The 19,829-nt window shown below is 37.9% G+C and overlaps 1 protein-coding gene and 1 pseudogene across 5 annotated transcripts in view; one reads left to right on the forward strand and one right to left on the reverse strand.

The window, feature by feature from the left end:
• LOC102526535 (mitochondrial inner membrane protease ATP23 homolog) overlaps positions 1-19,829 on the forward strand; it is a 272,864-nt gene that overhangs the window by 106,978 nt on the left and 146,057 nt on the right. The window lies entirely within an intron of this gene.
• LOC140700409 (small ribosomal subunit protein eS8 pseudogene) lies at positions 8,812-9,438 on the reverse strand (annotated as a pseudogene).

Raw genomic sequence — 19,829 nt, forward strand, 5'->3', positions numbered from 1 at the left:
ACACAATAAGGCTGTATATTGAAAGTCCACAGCAAACATAATACTTGATGGTGAAAGACTAAAGCCTTTTCCTCTAAGATCAGGAACAAGGCAAGGATGCCCCCTTTCACCATTTCTATTCAACACAGTAATGGAAGTTCTAACCAGAACAGTTAGTCAAAAAGAAGAAATGAAAGGCATCCAAATTGGAAAAGAAGTAAGATTATCTCTGTTTATAGATGCCATGATTTTTATATATAGAAAACCCTAAAGATTCCACACAAAGAACTGTTAGAACTAATAAACAAATTAGCACAGTTGCAGAATACAGAATCAACACAAAAATATCAATTGTGTTTTTATACACTAACAATAAATAATCTAAAAAGGAAATTAAGAAAACAATTCCATTTACAATAGCATCAAAAAGAATAAAATACTTAGAAATAAACTTAACCGAAGAGGTAAAAACATTTGTACAGTAAAAACTATAAAATATTACTGAAAGAAATTAAAGAAGACACAAATAAATGGAATGGCCTCCTGTGTTCATGGATTGGAAGACTTAATGTTGTTAAGATGTTAATACTACTCAATGAGATTTATAGTGTCAATACAATTCCTATCAAAATCCCAATGATGTCTTTTACAAAAATTTTAAAAATCCACCCTAAGACTTATTTGGAATTTCAAGGGACTCCATATAGCCAAAACAATCTTAACAAAGAAGAATAAAGTTGGAGGTCTCACACTTCCTGATTTTAAAACTTGCTATGTTAATCAAAATAGCGTGGTAGTGGCATAAAGACAGCCACATAGACCAACTGAATAAAATAGCCCAGAAATAAGCCCTTGCGTATATGGTCAGATGATTTTTGATGAAGATGCCAAAACCTTTCAATGGAGAAAGGACAGTCTTTTCAGCAAATGGTGCTGGGAAAATTGAATAGCCACACACAAAAGAATGAAACTAGGCCTCTACCTTATCCCATATACAAAAAATAACTCAAAATGAATCAGAGAGCTATAGAACAAAAACTATTAAACTCTTAGAAGAAAATATAGGGGGAAAATTTCATGACATTAGACTTGGCAATGATTTGTTTTGGATATGACACCAAAAGCATAGGCAAGAAAAGGAAAAAATACATTGGGCTACCTCAGAATTTAAACTTGTGTGCACTTTTGGCTTTCTTATTATATATTTTGCTGCCAAAACAAAGAGTTTGGGAGCTCAGTGTATCCTCTGATGGTTGGGTGACATTGGCAGCTGCTATGTCTATCACAAACACATGACTTCCTCTGAAAAAGAAGAGTAATTGTGCAGCCAGTTATCCACAGATGGCATGAACTCCTTCCTCAATATTTCTTCAGATTTTCAGGGACAGTTTTGATTCATTTGCTTAATAATACACCAACTTTATAATTGACACTATAACAAAAGGCAAATACCTTAAACCATTCCTGCAGTATGTTGGCCAGTTGATCAAAGCATAAATGGAAATTGATGAATCAAATCCTTCATTGGGGTAGGGGGAAGGTATAGCTCAAGTGGTAGAGTGCATGCTTAACATGTGTAAGATCTTGGGTTCAGTCCCCAGGACTGCCTCTAAAAATAAATAAATAAACCTAATTACCTCCCCCGACCAAAAAAAAAAACTGAACAAAAAAAGTTTGACAAAACCTTCATTGGGGAAATTATTTTTCCAGAGATTACCAGTAGTCTAGACAAAATTCTGTTTCCCTAAAAAGTAGTCAACTTACAAGATGTAGTTAAATTAATAGTGATCAATATTGTTGTTCCTAATTGTCATGAATGTTTTCCCATGTTCCAAATACAGATCTCCATGATCTCTCAGTTCACTCTCAGCCTCCCTCATCTCATTTAAACAATAAAAAGATTATGACTGCTTTTATTATCTAGGTTAGGCAAAATGTCCCCTGAGTTTCCACCAAGTTTTGATTTTGTCAAAGAAACTTAATCACAGTTCTTTTAAAAGCCCATCCAAAGTAATCATTCTTCTATGCTGAATTTTCTGACTGCCCAGTTATCTTAACGGTTTAACCAGAACAGGCAGATTTCTTTGACTCATCCTTATTTACATTTAATGAAGAGTCATGCTGTTAAGTTCCTGGTAACTGATAAGAGCTGAAACTAGGCTCCACTGAAGGCCATGGATGGTGCAACTGGTTGGCCCTGAATGACCTCTGAACACCAGTGAGAAGGCAGGAGGAAGCAGGCCCAAGGCTAACCTAGAAGAACAGCCTGTACCTTGGAGCAGGCAAGTCAACAGATTATATGTAAATGGCTCTATACTGAAAGACAGTCACTTCTCCAGGGTAAATTTTCCCTTTAAAAGAAATATGCATTTAAATGAATTTTGAGATTGGTTTCCATCATTAAACAAAAGAAATTAGAGAGGGAAGCAACAGTTGGGCAGTGTTTGCCTATGAAAAGTTAACCTGATCTGAATGTTTTTCTTCCACTTTTTCTAAAGTTGAATTTCTCTGCTGTGTAGCACAGCAGGCCTTAAGTGCAATTCTGTTCAGATTTGTAAGTGATGTTTTCATTTTTAAAATCATTTTTTAAAATTAAAGTATAATTGATCTGGACACTGTGTTCACTCCAGGCACACAACATAGTGACTTGATGTTTTTATAGGTTACAAAGTGATCACCACAGTGAGTCTGGTCCCCGTCTGTCACCATACGAAGTTACCACATTGTTGACTGTAGTGGGGAGGGTGTAGCTCAGGGGCAGAGAGCATGCTCAGCATGCATGAGGTCCTGGGTTCACTCCCCAGCACCCCCATTAAAAAATATTAAACAAATATTATTGACTGTAACCCCCATGCTGTACATTTTATGCCCGTGACTCCTTTATGTTGTAACTTGAAGTTTACCTCTCAATCTGCCTCACATATTTCTCTCATCCTCCCACCCTCTTTCCTTCTGGCAACTACCAGTTTGTTCACTGTATCTATGGGTCTGTTTCTGTTTTGTTATGTTTATTCATTTGTTTTGTTTTTTAGATTCCACACACAAGTGAAATCACACATACGTTGTCTTTCTCTGTCTGACTTATTTCATTTAGCATAATACTCTCTGGGTACATCCATGTTGCAACGAATGGCAAGATTTCATTCTTTTTAATGGCTGAGTTATATTCCTCTTCTTTATCCATTCATCTACTGATGGACACTTAGATTGCTTCCATTTCTTGGTTATTGTTAAATCATGCTTCAGTGAACACAGGGGTTCATATATATATTTTCAAATTTGTGTTTTTATTTTCTTCAGAAAAACACCCAGAAGTACAATTTCTTTATCATATGGTAGTTCTATTTTTAGTTTTTTGAGGAACCTTCATACTGTTTTCCGTAGTGTCTGTACCAATTTCCATTCCCACCAACAGTGCACAAGGGTTCCCCTTTCTCCACATCCTCCCCAACACTTGTTATTTATTGGTTTTTGATAATAGCCATTTTGACAGGTGTGAGAATATATCTCATTGTGGTTTTGATTTGCATTTCCCTGATTATTAGTGACATTGAGCATCTTTTCACGTGCCTATTGGCCATCTGTATGTCTTTAGAAAAATGCCTATTCAGGTCCTTTGCCCATTTTTTAAATCAGATTGTTTATTTGTTTGACCTTGAGTTGTATGTGTTCTTTGTATTTTTTGGATATTAAACTCTTGTCAGGTTCATCGTTTGCAAATGATAAACTTCTCCCATACAGTAGGTGGCCTTTCCATTTTGTTGATGGTTTCCTGGCCCACTGGTGGGCAGGGCTGGGACCTGGCATGGCAGACTGCACTGCCCAGGGAGTCCTGGGGATGGTGCTGGTCCACTGTGGGTGGGGCTGATTTCCACATGGCTGGCTCCTTGGCCTGAGTTCTGGGACTAGTGCCAACTGGCTGGTGGCAGAGGGGGTAAGCCCCCAGCATGAGTAGGCTAGAGAGAGGACTCCAGAATGGCACTTGCCAGCATCAGTGTCCTCATGGTAGAACAAGATCCCCAGAATGGCTGCCACCAGCATCCATGGTCCCAGGGGCATCCCAGTTGCCTCCTGCCTCTCTGGGAGGCACTCCAAGATCAACAAGTGAGTCTGACCCAGGCTCCTTTCAAATTACTGCCTCTGCACTAGGTCACAGGGTATGTGAGATTTTGCATGTGTCCTTAAAGGGCTCTGTTTCCTAAGCCCTCTAGTTGAGGATAGTATTCAAGCCCCACTGACCTTTAAAGTCATACGTTGTAGGGGCTTATCTTCATGGTACAGAGCTCCCAGGCTGTGGAGCCCAGTGTGGGGCTCGGAGCCCCCTCCTTTGGGAACACCTCTGCAGTTGTGATTACCCTCCCATTCCTCAGTCACCTACCAGATAGTGTGGCTCTTGACTATTACAGGTCTCTACCCCTCCTACCTATCTCAGTATGGTTCCTTCTTTATAACTGTAGTTGTGGGAAATCTTTTCTGCTAGTCTTCATGTTATTCTCATCAATAGTTACCTGTAAATACTTGCAGTCTCAGTGAATGTGAGGAGGTGAGCTCAGGGTCTTCCTACTCTGCTATCTTGGCCACTCCTCCCATCCCAGGGGAGACTTCCTTCTTCTGACTTTTTCATTTTAGGTTTCAAATCTTCAAATGGGATATGAGATTTTGGATTTAAAATGACATGGACTAAAGACAGAAAAGTCTTGCCCCTTGGGAAACCATAGGCAGAAGTAACTAGACATCGAAGACAGGAGTTTGGCCTCACTGGGAGGGAAGAGGTACAGAGAAAGAATCCAGTCATGAGAAGCTCCTAAAGACAGCTCCACCTCAGCCAACGTGGGGTTAGAAAACTTAGTGGATGAATTTAATATACAGCTTGTGGCTATGTTAGTCTTAATCACATTGATGCTTTGGAAAGTTTCTTCTCAAATCCACTCCTTTTCTGTTCCTAAAGTACATTATTCTGAAATAATGTGAAAACATTAATCTGTGAAAACATTAATTCTGAACATTAACCTGCCCACTCAAGATAAACATCTTGATATTTTAAAAGTCTTTTTTAATTCAAATAGTGCATGTGGTATCTCTGCCCAGAGCAATGTGACCCATGACCTATGTTATCAAAACCACCTATTTCAATACATTTGTCAACATATCATGTTTGTAAAAAAGTGTCAGTGTTATGTAAGTGTTACATAAGTTGAGCTTGATGTTTTCCTAACTGGAGTTACTGAATTTTGTCAGATAGTTTATATTCTAACCTAACTCCAAATTACTTTATCTTTTATGAAATAGAAGCAAAGAAACTTGTTTGCACTTATACACACTGAACAATTTACAAAAGTGCACAAATCATATCTTATAGATGAGAATGATGATATTGGTAAAAAGAAACACCTTTTCACCTTTTCATAGAAAAGTATATGGTAAGTGCTCAAGATAATTACACTTGGTCCATTTTAAATCACTGGAATCCATCCTCACCACTTTATATAATGTCACCAAACCCCACTCATTCTTTCCTTGCAGTGCCTCTAGGATGCATTTTTTTCTATCTGTTTTGATTCCTCTTTCTCCAGTCTTACCCTCTTCTTTTCCCACTAATTTGACATAAAAGACCTTAAGTATCTTGGTCACAAGTGTATCTCTTCTCTGGGACATGGAAGTGATAAAAAATATGACAAGCAAATACTTAACAGCTATATCATATAAAGATCCACGCATGTTGGTAGACAAAAACATCAGAACACCATTAGATAAAGGGGCATAGAATTATGTACCATGGGACAGAAAATAAATGGATCTATGGAGACCTCAGGCTCCTTTACTATAATTTAAAGGAACTTTTCTATCTTCAGCTACCTGTTAAGAAGCTATAAAAATATTTATGCTCCCTGACCTCCTCCCAAGAAAATAATACAAAAGACAACAGATCTATAGTCCCAGTGTTGCTAACTGCAACATTATTTACAATCACATATATTTTTTATGTCCTAATGTCCAATTACTAGAAGTTACATGAACTATGAATTATACTACAGTTCATTAAGACATGTAAAGATTGTGTAGAATGATAGATTATTAAGTAAAAATAAAACATTATTTTGACACTATAATTAAAACATTAAAATTATGTCTATGAAGTGACAAGAATTAGAAGGAAATGTGGAAAACTCAAACTCTGATTTTTGGGGGTGTTAAAGTGGCTTCTTCTCTTTCTTTTATTTTCATTTCCATGAATGCTGTTCATGCAAAATTCTAAACTGCTTTTTTTTAAAAAGAATCTAGCTATTGATTATTTGAAAACAAAGTTATTTTGTTATTTTACCTTCTGTAAAATAGGGATAAGAACAATACACACCTCACAGAGATATTGAGGCTTAAAATTAGACTTTTTTTACCAGCATTTTGGAAACTGCCCAATAAAAGGCAAATGTAGAGACTTACTACATGCCACTGTGCTAGGAGCTGTCTGCATTCACGCACATACACACACGCATGCACACAAACACACAATCTCATTTATCTTCATTCTGTTCCTGCCCCTTGCAGGCCCCATCTTTTCTGTTCAACCTGATGTCTCATCAGGGTTCCCCAGCATAAACTTTCTTTTTAGGGAAAGTTCCTTCAGCCCACACACAGCCAGCTGCACAGTCCTGCTCAAACACTTCGACACGTGTTGTCCAGTCTAACAAGTACCTATTGAACAGCCACCAAGAAAAATGATACAAACATATAAAGATTGAGTTCCTTGCCTAAAAGAGTTGTCAGTCTCATCTGAGAAACCAGGTAGACTCTAAAAACTATCTACTTAGGGAGAAAAGTTATCTACAACTTGGAATATATAATTTATCATCCAAACCAATCCATTTTTGAGAGTATGAAGGAAGGTATTAATAGTTATGCTGAGGCAATAGGAGTAAACTGGGCAAAAAAAGGCATACGGACCCCATAAGGAGATCAGATCTGGGTAACTGAAGGACCCTTTGTTTGCTGAGCACCCAGAGGGACCTGGGTTTGCCACCTGGGGCAGGAAATGGGACCAAACTAAATTAATCTACATGATGGAGAAGTTGATGTTTCCAGGGGGAAACCCAGAGCAATGGGAAGAAGTCAAAAGGCTGGAAGCAGGGGGAAAAGCTTCAGGCCGAGAAGCCCCTGTGATGAAGGTAGCAGAGGAGAGGTTTGGGGGAATCAAACCAGCCGATTATGGACTTTAAATTGCTTGCTTCAGGACATGTGAACACCTTCCATCTTCTCCCCTACAAAATCCTCAGTAAAAGCTGTGTTGCCCACTCTACTCTTTTGTAAGTGGATTCTTTGGGAGGAAACTAGCAAGATTCTGAGTTCTGCTTTGGGGTTTATGTGGGGGCAAAACCAAACATTCCTACCAGAGCTAGGATACAGAGCTAGATCAATCAATGAAAGCAACTCTTTTTGAGTTTATCTTATGTTTTAAACACTAGGCCCTTTATATACATTTTTGTTCATCTTTAAACAAGCTTCAGTCCTTGCTTGCCACAGTGCCAAAGTGCATCGTATAGACTGTGAGTTCCACAGGGAGCAAACTAGGAAGGAAGGAGTTGGGGTGAGAAGAGTTAGAAAAGGCTTCCTAGAGGCCCACAAAAGAAAAGGGAAGGGAAGACGATCCAGAGGGGATGGCGTGAACAAGGATGGGGATAAGAGTGAGCTGGCATATACAGGGAAAGCAAGGAGGCCAGTCTTTTCTGCTAAGGAGTGGGGAGCCATGTGAAGGAAGCTGGATAAAGGCTTCAGGATCTTCGGTCAGCAGAGTTAGAGAAGGAAAAAGCACCTGCTACAGCCTGTTCCCCAAATGCCACAGTGCCTCCTTTTATGGCCAGGATGCAGCTCCTCCGTTCCAGAGTGTTCCAGAGCCTGAGATTCCCTGAGGCTTTCATGTTCTGTAGCTTGGCTTCAGCCTCTTAACCCTCAGCTACCCCTGGCTGCTGGCGGTGCTGCCATGGCAGCTCAGGTGAAAGTCTCAGGCAGGGGGGGTCAAAGAAGCAGCAAGTCAAAATCATTTTCAAGCAATGTATCCCCCCACTTTTTAATTATAATTATTTGCATATGCAAGAGAATATGTGTAGTGTGCATAGGTAAGTTCAGAAGCAAAATAACTAAACAGCCATGAGGCCTCCACCAATCTGAGAACTAGAATATTACCAGTATTATTGAAGTCCCACATGACTCCTTCCCATCCCAAGCTCCTTCCTCTTCCAGAGGTAACCATCATTCTGAACTTTATATTTTCCCCTCTTTTTCTTTGTATACTTACCCCCCCACACATATATACACATTCCTAAACAACATATTCTTTCTGTTTTCTTGTGTTTAAACTTGATAGAAATCTTTTCATACTACTGTCTTCTAAACTTGCTTTTGTCCCTTAATCTTATATTTCTAAGATTAATCCACTGATGTTAGACAGGACAGTTCATTCATTTTGACTGCTAAATAGTTTCCATTTTATGACTATACTGCAATGTATTTCTCCATTTTTCTACTGATGGTCACTTTTTGTCTTTTAAAAAATTTATTGTGAGATTACAAATGTAAGATGTATTTGTTGTAGATAATTGGAAAATACAAAAGATGATAAAAATTGTTTGAAATCTCGCTACTGTCAGCATCTTGATTTATATGTTTTCAGTCATTTTGGCTCATTTTTTAACAAAATATGGATTATACTGAACATAATGCACATTTTACTTAACCATATGCCATGAATATCTCACTATTCATTAAGCTTCATCCTTCTACAACTTGATTTTTTTTTTATTTAGAATAAACATCTTTATTACATGGCTAAGGAAGGATTTATTTGCCTTTCTCGGCCTTGATCTTCCTCAGGTAGCACTCCAGCTCCTTGCCCTCTAGCACGCAGCCGTCTGCTCGGCCACACTGGCCCGGCCTTGAAGCTACGCATGCAAGAAGCTTGCCCTGCTGGAACTGCTCCTCTAGAAGACTTCTGAGTTTGGCGTTCTTTTTCCGTTCATCATATTTCTTTTGAATTTTCTTTGATCGTTTTTTGTTTAAGATCTCTTCCTCCTCAGGAGTCAGCTTGGCCCCCTTCCTGCGGCCCAGGGGCAGTGCATAGTGGGACTTGTACCACTGTCGGTACGGTGTGCTGTCAATGAGCACAATGCAGTTCTTCACCAGGGTCTTGGTGCAGACCGGCTCATTGCTGGATGCATTGTAGACAGCATCTATAATCCTTGTCTTGCGTGTACAACACTTGGAGCCCCAGGAGAAGTTCCCCACGTCCAGCCTCAAGGCCCAGTACTTCCTGTTGCCTCCCCGCACACGGACTGTGTGTATGCGGTGAGGGCCAGTCTTGGTGTTGGCCGCGGGACGTCCCGGCTCATACTTGTGATTCTTGTGGTATGGCTTTCTCTTGCCCCCAGTCTTGCTGTGCTTGTGCTAGTTGTCCCGAGAGGTGCCCATTGCTTGGCGCTGGCTAGAAAGAGTACAACTTGATTTTTAATGACTATTTTTTACTCTCTCACAGATAATGGACACCTGAAATTTTTGAGGAAGACAGATGAGGTTGTCATGAAAAAGTATTCTGAAAAGAAAATTGGGGCAGAGGAAGCTAAATGTAGAAGGCCACTTCAGAGGCCATTGTAATTATCTGTGCCCTGGCTGCCTTCCCAGTGCCTTGGGAGCTCTGGGAGAGACCTTGAGAAATGAAAACAGGTCTTAGCCCTCAAGGGCAGCAAAGCAGGTGTGCACAAGAAGATGTACAGTGCAAAGCACCACAGGGGCGAATCCAGGAATAAGTACTGTGAGAACTCAGAAGAGGGTAGGAGCCGGGGTCTGGCAGGGCCTCCCAGAGGAAAGGGACAGGGGGTGGCAAATGGGACAAGAGGGCTCAGCAAGTAAAGACTCTCTTGAAAAATTATGTGTGCACTTAGGCCTTCTCCCTTCTGTCCATCATCTGTTAGTCATCATTTTCTACTCTTTCAAATGAGAGTAGGAAGTCCTCTTCCTTACTCCTCTTTCCATATGGAGACTCGTTCTCATTTATTTTCTCACAACTCCTTCAGAGAAAGACCAGCCTGAAGAACCTACAGCCACAAGGAGGGTGATTCAGCATAACTTTTAACTGATTTAAAATCCTTGAAAATGGTCTTTGGCAACTTCATATTTGATCCATCACCTGCTTCATACTTTGTCAATTGCTACTTATAAGCACACACAAGTCGCTGCTTATAAACACATACAATTTCCTTGGCAGCAAATTTCTGCTTCACTTCCATGGCCTAGCTCATCTCTCTGTTACATTCGCTGAGAAACCTTCCCCCAAGTTCTTTTCTTTCCTCCTACCCCTCTAAGTAATGGCTCCTTTCTCTGAGCCCCATTGTCCCAGTACCAGCCATTGTCACCCCACCCAGGGTTATAGTTGCTTGCTGTAGTCTTAACAATATGTTCTCCCAAAGGAGGGATCCTGCCTCCTTGGCTCTGTGCTCCCAGTGCCTGGCTCCAAGAAGCTTAGTATTGTTAAATGGACACTACTTCAAAAAAAATAAAAGCAAAAGGCATGTAAGAAAAATTTAGGGGGCACAATATTTCCTTGGGTGTAGACTAAATAAAGAGACGTCTCCTCTGGGTAACTTTGTTACATAAGCACATAGAAGTTTTTCATGGCACTATTTTCCATCAAATTGCCTCTGTGTCCTGCATGTTCCACATAAAACCACCATCTTATTATCACTTACACCCATGCCAAAAACCTGCAGCACGTCTCAATAAACAACCCTTCATATCTGCAAAGCTCTGAAGCGCCTGTCTCTGCTTTCTCATTAGATGAATATTTATTAAGCAACTATTATGTTCAAGGAACAATCTCTTTTGATGTACCCTGCAGCCCCATTGAGACCCACTGCAAGAGACAAACAAAAGTGCTATTATAAATGTACACCCAGACACTGAATAATGATGGATGAGGGTGCAGCCAGCTTTACTTCTGCAGCTCATGTTCTCAAAGTCATTACATGCTGTACTTCCTGTGTCCCAGTTTTCCCTGTGTCTTTTAAACTTTAATAACAGGATGGCAGCATGATACAAGCCATCTAGAAACAACTTTTAAAAGTAAGGCTGCTAAAGTTTAGGAAAATTTTATTGTATACACTGTATTTTCATTTCAGCTCCTATAGCTAGTGAGAAGTGACTAGAATACATAAGAAGTAAAGTGTGTCCTCAGACCAGCACAACTAAAGAACTTGTCTGCTGTAACAAAATGCATCGCTCTTCCTCCTAAAATGAAATTGCACAGAAATGGAAGTTCAATTTCTCACTCAATAAAGAAGTTTACAAAGTCGGTTCTTTGTGGAGAACAAGGTTGGTGTGAGGTGAGGGGAGCCTGGGGACACACAGAGGAAGGAGCTTTCCTCAAAAGAGACTTCTAAAGATGTGATGTTAAGGAGAGGTCTCAGGAAGGAGGGGCCAGTCAAGAGACAAATACTATAGCAAGGTCAGTTGAAGTCAAAGCTGATTAGCATCCATTAATCTTTTAATTTGGAGGTTACCAGAGCAGCTGTGGTGCTGGCAAAGAAAAGAGCTAAATTAGACTAGACTGAGGTGGGTATGAGGGTGAAAAATTAGAAAGGAGAGAAGAAACTCCTCCTTTTGAAGAATTTGACTTCGAAGGAAAGAGCAAGACAGGGCAGTGTCTAGAGATACCAGGGTACAAAGGAAGTGTTTTCAAGATGGCACAGATGGAAGTGTGTATCTAGACTTGAGGAAAGAGCCAGTGACTGGAGTGGTTGAGAATAAGGCTAGGGAAGGAGTAATTGCTAGAGAAAGAATGCAGGAAGGGACTGGATTCACAACACAGGAGAAGAAATCCTCCTTACATAGGAGGAGAGACACTTACTGCATCAGACTGTAGGGGAGGAAATTATGTTGGTCAGCAGGGAACTCAGGAAATGGAGGGATTTCTCATTTAGTACCCTCACTTTTCTCTTAGTATGACAAGAAGATTGTGGGATTCAGGGCATTGAAAACTATGGTGAATGTTTGAAAAAACTTCTAGGGAAGTGGGAGGCAGCTGATTAGGGACACAGAAGCTGCTGCAATAGCTTGATATTAGACTTCAAACTCCATATTTTAGTAGCAAGAGACTGACTAAAACAGTGACCCAGATGTCTGTTCTGTCCTGGGAAGAGGTGAAGGCAGCAGCAGGTTCACAGATTGGAGAATATAGAGAAAAGGGTCAAGGAACCTGCAGTCTACATGAGATCAAAGAACAAGAATTTGGGAGGATAGAAAGGAGAGTTCTGGAAACACAGGACCACGTGATCAGAAAGTTGGTACTGAAGTTTAAGACTTCAGAGAAAAGAGGGGAAGGTATAGGCCAAGTGGTAGAGCGCATGCTTAGCATGCATGAGGTCTTGGGTTCAATCCCCAGTACCTCCTCTAAAACAAAAGTAAATAAATCTAGTTACCTCCCCTTTCAAAAAAAAGCTATGAAGAGAGGTGGGGAAAAGTCTCTTCCCCTCTTACACCTCCTCTCAAAAAAAAAAAAACAGAGAAGAAATGATCCTGACTGTTAAAAAATCCAGAACAAGATTATGACCTGTAGTTGCCTGAAATAGAAATGGCCACTGAAGTTAGGAAGATCAAAAAAGTGTTAAACTAAGATATCTTCATGAGCACCGAAGGCACTGAGACTGATGGCAGACCAGAGGCAGAGAATCATGTGACAGAATGTTCTGGAAATGGTGGGCATTTGGTTTCTGACTTCCCAGTCTTCCTCTTTTAATACAGCACCTTGATTTCCTTTGGGGGAGTTACCTCTCCCATGGTCTGCAGACTCAGTGGATGTGCACATCCCAGCTCCTTGCCCTCCTCTACCTGAGGGACTGGTGCAGCACCACAGTTAGACCAGCGGGAATCCCTCTCTCTCTGTCTTCTGTCTTTGTGTCTGTCTCTCTCGCTCGCTCGCTCGACTGTGAGCAGTACAGAGCAGTACAAATGCAAAGGACGGTTGGGACAAATTATTTCAGAGTGGTGCCCTGACAAAACTGACAAGGAGTTCTTGGGGCCGAGAATCCTTCTCCAAGGCTGGCTTTTTAGCTTTCAGTCCTGTACCCACCCACCCTGCAAATTCTTGCCGTAAGTTGTCTTCTTGTTTAGTTAACCGGAGTTGGTTGCTGTTGCTTAACGTCTAGAGAAGCCTGTGAGACGCATTCAGTCCTGAGCTGTAAGTCTAGGGGGCAGTGAGGAATGCAGGTTAGTGTACCTGATAAATGTACAGGAAGCGAACTGAGTGGCGCTGCTGGAGTCCGAATGCTCTTGCTCTCAGTGATCTTGTACGATATAAACCTACAATTTAAAATTTTTTTTTCACTTTTATTGAGGTACAGTTGACATACAACACTGTAAAAGTTAAAAAATTTTTTTTCTTGTGAGAATTCTTAGGATTTACTCTCTTAACAATTTTCACATATAATATACAGCAGTTAATTGTATTTATTGTGTTGTACATTCTATCCCTAGTACTTATTTATCATATAATTAGGACTCTGTACAGTGACTGCCTTCAGCTAATCCCCCCTTCCCCCACTCCCATCTCTGGTAACCACAAATCTGATCTCTTTTTCTATAGGTTTGTTTGTTTGTTTATTTGTTTGTTTTAAAAGTATAGTTGACAGGAACTATTACTAATTATATTTCCCACACTGTATATTTCATACTCGTGAATCATTTATTTCGCACCTGGGAGTTTGTACCTCTTAATCTCCCTCACCGAATCTACAAATACTTATTGTATTGTTTGATATTGCTTTTTTATTTTGCAATTAAACCTTTGGCAGCAGTGAGCTTTAAAAATTCATATTTCATTTAAAATTAAGGGGGGAGGGTATAGCTCAAGTGGTAGAGTACATACTTAACATGTGGTCAGTCCTGGGTTGAATCCCCAGTATCTCCTCCATTTCATTAAACAGTTAATGTAACTTGCAAATATTTGTTAACAACTGGGAGCCATACTAATACCACTGACCAAGCCAGAAAGGCAAAAGAAGCATCTCCATCTACTTCAAAAGTAAGTCCTTCTTTTAAGAAGACTGCACCCAAAGACATAGATTTGCCACCTGCAGCTACAGGTGATACATTTACATTTCACTGTATGAAGAGTCACTTTTCATTTTGAACAAATGACAATTTTGATTTCAAAATTTTTCTTGTGGACATGTGATGAGGCCAAAGTTGTTAATGTGTCAACTCCTTTAGCAGAAAAACATTATAAACAGCTAACTAATGCCATTTTATGTCAGTATTAACATGTGATTCAAGTAGAAAATGAGTTAATTTCAACAATGCTTTGTTTTTTATCCAATTATTAAAATGAAAGTAAAGTTTTTGAGTTAATTCTGTCAAAGTTAAAAAACTTTGTGACATTGTAAATGTAACTGTAAATTCAACTTAAAAGTTCAACATTGAAGGTAAAGTTAATTAGTTTGGGCAGTAATAGTTACAAATACAAAAGTTGATAGAACACACTGTCATAATGAGAGCAAAGTCCTCTCTGAATCAAAAATTATGGGGAAAAAATGTACTTGGCCTTGGTTGTAATATACATAATGTTAATGATTGCTTCCAAACAAACTGTGATCTTCTACCAATTCAAACTTGAGGTTATATCTTTCAAAATTTATAAATATTTTAATCTATATAAAGAATAATTGAACTATAAAATTGTATTGTGGTAGAACTGATATTAAAAAATAAATGCTCTGTATAAAAATTAACCACAGATTAGGCCATAAAGCAAATCTCAGCAAATATCAAATTAAAGAAAATAAATAACTTTGAATGGGTACAGGTTTTCTTTTTAGGGTGATGATAATGTTCTGAAATTAGGCACTGAAAATAGTTACATAGCTCTGTGAATATACTAAAGTGTATACTCTAAATGAGTGAATTTTACGGTATGTAAATTATATCTCAATAAGGCAATTTTTAAAAAATACTTTAGCGCAGCAAGACACCCTTCTTCTCTTTCCTGCCTGCCATTAATTAGATTTAAGAGATGTGTGAGCTTTTGAAGAATTACCTTGTAAATCAGTCTGTGCCCTACATTTTTTGCTTTTTTAAAAATGAGTCTTCTCAATTTTATTGAATTTTGTTCAAAAAACATTTGGAAATATGTATTCAATATTCAACAAATGGAAGAGTGTTATTAAAGCATTTAGTAAACTGCAGCTATTGAAAACACTGTAAAGAGCAAGACTTTTTTTGAATATATATGTTTTTATTGAAGTATAGTCAGTTTACAATGTTGTGTCAATTTCTGGTGTACAGACAGCATAATGCTTCAGTCATACATGAACATACATATATTCATTTTCATATTCAAAAACAAGACATTTAAACTCATCCTTGCAAAACAAAAGAGGAACAAAACAAGTTAAAAGTAAGAATCCAAACAGCATGTAAGTTTTACTTTTGAAAATCTATATTCCATAATTATATTTTGGACTCTATGGATTTATGGGATGAATCTTTTACAGAACTCCAATTTTAATGGATGAACTTATTATATTCTGTACTGGAATGCAAAAAACTGAGGTTATGATTTTGCAGCATCTAGATTTGGTGGAACCATAGAGGCAAGTTTTTGTCAAAAATAGTTTTTGAATGTAGCCCAAAAGAAGTATATATGAAATTATTTGGGCTGAAATACACATACTTTTCAATACAAAAAAAGATTGAAAATAGATTCCATTTAGTAGAATTTCCTCCGAAGTTACTAGTTATGCAGCACCTATAGAGAAAGTATTCTCTCAGTTTTATGAACTACACATCACTAATTATTAGAGGAATATGAATCAAAACTACAATGAGGTATCACCTCACACTGGTTAGGATTGCCATCATCAAAAAGTCACAAATAATAAATGCTGGAGAGGGTATGGAGAAAAGGGAACCCTCCTACACTGTCAGGGGAATGTAAATTGGTGCAGCCACTGTGGAAAACAGTATGGAGTTTCCTTATAACACTAAAAATAGAGCTGCCATATGATCTAGTAATCCCACTCCTGGGCATATATCCAGAAAAGTTGAAAACTAATTTGAAATGATACATCCACCCTGATGTTCATATCAGCACTATTCATAATAGCCAAGACATAGAAACAACCTAAATGTCCATCAACAGATGAATGGATAAAAAAGATGTGGTACACACACACACACACACACACACACACACATACACACATATACACAATGGAATATTATTAAGCCATAAAAGGAATGAAATAATGCCATTTACAGAAACATGGACGGACATAGAAATTATTTGTGTGAAACTAACACAATATTGTAAATCAACTATAACTAAATTTGAAAACCCACCAAACAAAAAAAAAACACCAAACCACAATATGTATGAAATATTTTTAATGAAACATTTGAATTAAAAAAAAAACAAGTGAAATAGGAAGTGAAGCAAGTCAGGCAGAGAAAGATAAATATTATGTATCACTTATATGTGGGATCTAAAATAAAATACAAATGAACTTATTTACAAAACAGAGACTCACAGACATAGAAAACAAACCTATGGTTACCAAAGGGAAAGTGGGAAGGGGAGGGATAAATTAGGAATATGGGGTTAACAGATACACACCACTATATATAAAATAGATAAAGAACAAGGATTTACTTACTGTCTAGCACATGGAACTATATTCAGTATCTTGTAATAACCTGTAATGGAAAAGAATCTGAAGCTGTACACCTGAAATTAACGAAGTATTGTAAATCAACTGTAGTTAAATAAATAAAAATTTTAAAAAATATATTCTGGACTACAGAAGTCAATATTTGTCAACAATTTCAAATTCATTGACCAATTATGCGCAATTTTATGAAAAGTTTAAAGTAATAAGACCATATGGAAAAAACATATTCTTCAAAAACAATTCCAGTCATTCAGTAGAGACAGACATAGCTGATATGCTGATTAAAGAATGTGAATAAGTTCCAAAAATAAGAATTCTGGTTAGGCCATTTTAATGTTTAAATAATCAATATAAAGAATATTTTATGCTTTAATATTCACAGACCTATATTATTACATTTAGAAAAAATATTTTGAGAACAGATTTGACTACAACTACTTATGACTGTATTTGCTCCTTTTGCACTAAGAAGCTGTACAGGTGGTAAGAGCATCAACCTGGCCCTTAAATTACTATAATCTCCCCAACCACCACCCCATCGTCTACTCCTAGTGTCTTTCCCCTGTTCCCTAGAAGCAAAACCCCACCACACTGATTAGCAGACTGGTTTTCTGGCCTGCCAGGAATGTGTTAAATATAAATATCCTCCCACCACAAACACAATATAAGTTACAGAAAACTCAAACAGTATAAAAATGTACAATGCAGAAAGTGTAGGTCCAACCTCCAACCCATCTCTGAGATAAACATCAACATTTGGGATTATTTCTCACACACACCCACAAGCTTGCATATAGTGTATGCACATATATTTATTTTTATGTAGGTTTCATACTATTATAGGAGTTCAGAATAGGCCTCCCCAAAATGGCGTGTGGATTATTTTGAGCTAAAGGCAACGGAGGCCCTGTGAGCTCAAGATAAACTATTGCTCCTCTTAACTACCTAGAAGAATTTAAATTTGGGATTTTTTTCCCAGGGAAAAAAAAAGAAGTTATTGTCAGATACAACTTTTGTCTAAGTGGGCCCATGTATATGGCAAAGAAAACATCTAATTACTAAACATCTGCTCTTCTTACCATCCTATGAATGACCCTCCTGTCCTTGGAAGTGTGAGGCCCCTATCTCATTCCTTAGGTCAGGATGGCATATCTGCCTCTTTTTACTTTCCTGTCTGATCCTCTCATGTCTCTGGGGTTCCCATACATATGAAATTAAATTCAGCTTTCCCCAGTTAACCTGTCTCGTGTCATTTTAATTATTCGACCAGCCAAAAAGAACCAAAGAAGGGAGGGCGTAAGAGAAATTTTCCCTTTCCCAACACTGTATGTGCTACTCTGTATTTTTTGCTGAATAATGTATGTATCTCAGATGCAGCCTTCCACGTAGATAAGAAGTTAATGATTTGGAGATTTTGCTCAAGTAATTCATTAACAGGAAGATCAATGTTTCGTTTATCCTGTCCAGCAGATCTAAGTGAATGTTTAGAGGCTTCTAGCATTGCAAAACTGTCTAATCTATGGAAGAAAACTCCTAAATGTGCATAGAGCTCTCTCACTTTTTTGTGTTCCAGTCAGCAATTTAAATTGTGATTCTTGTTTCTAGGATTGCTAACTTCTCAAGAAAACCTCCCTCCCAAAGCATGAGAAAAACAGCATTTACACGTTATATAATTTTGTATTTCCTGTATTTGCTGGATTCAACAAATATTTATTTAATAACTACTACGTGCAAGGTCCTAGAGATTAAAATTTTATTGACACATTTATTGATGATTTCCTTCCCAAGGACTAAGCTATTTTGTACTGCTGCTACCCTCTAAATATTCTACACTTCATTTACATCATTTGACAGGATAAACCGGTCTTCTTGTTAGTGATCTACTTGAACAAATCTTTCAAAACAGTGTCTGGCTGCAATTAAATTTCCAGCAACATCCACTAAGAAGAACATAGCAAGACAGATAAAAATTACTACACTTTATTGAAAAACTATGGTTTATTTTTTACGTTCAACAAGTGTTTTTTACTATTTACTATACACAGGGCATAGTAATAGGTATTTAAAGAGGTCATTCCTACACTTCGAGATTACACAGATTATGGCGTTTTTAGATTTAATTTTTATTATTACAAAATAGTGTAAGCATTAATTAATACCTGCACCTATGTATCTAACACCCAACTTAAGAAATGCAACAGTATTATTTCAACTGACATCTCTAATATACTCTTCATAAATCATCAAAGATTATTACCATCAGGAATTTGGTGTTTATTATCCTCATAAACTCTTTAGTACTTTTATTATGTAGATTTATCCGTAAACAATATATAGGACTTTCTGTAAGTTTTAATACTTTAAACAGAAGATATCATACCACTATTCATATCTTCTGCAACTTATTTTTTTCAGTCATTGTGTTCTTAAAATTTACCCACGTTAGTATATGTAGCTTAATTTTGTTCACAGTAACCATCAAATGGACGGATAGATTGATAGCTAGCTAGACAGATAGATATAGACAAGCTGGCTGACGATTATATGAACATACTACAGTTTATCCATTCTCCTGTGAATGGACAGATAGGTTCTTCCCAATTTATGATGATGCAGACAGTAGAGCGATGAAGATTCTTGTACAAGTCTCCTTTTGTACATGTATGATATTAATGATCTGTATCTGGGAGTGGAACTGTTGGGTCATAGGGCAAATGTATTTCAACTTTATCAGCTATTTCCCAAATAGCTCACCAAAATGATTGTACAGATTTACTCTTGCATCAGAAGTGTATGGTCTCCCATTAATCTACAGCTTCAATTTTGGTGTTAGCTTTTTAATTTTGGGCAGTATGATGAATGTGAAACTGTATCTCGCTGTGGATTTACTTTGCATTTCTCCAGTTATGAGTTAAAATGAGCACATTTTGCAGTCAAATGCTCTACCACTGAGCTCTACCCCCTAAAATGAGCATATTTTGTATGTTTATTGGTGATTTAGATTTTCTTTTCCTCTATCCATTTTTCTACCAAAGTTTCTTTTGCTTACAAATTTTGAGGAGTTATTTCTATTCTTATTAAAATTTGTGGTTGTCTCTGGTGTTAACATATCTCCCAACTGGTGGCTTGTCTTTTGACCTACAT

Source organism: Vicugna pacos, chromosome 12 (assembly GCF_048564905.1).
Source record: "Vicugna pacos chromosome 12, VicPac4, whole genome shotgun sequence".
Lineage (NCBI taxonomy): Eukaryota > Metazoa > Chordata > Mammalia > Artiodactyla > Camelidae > Vicugna > Vicugna pacos.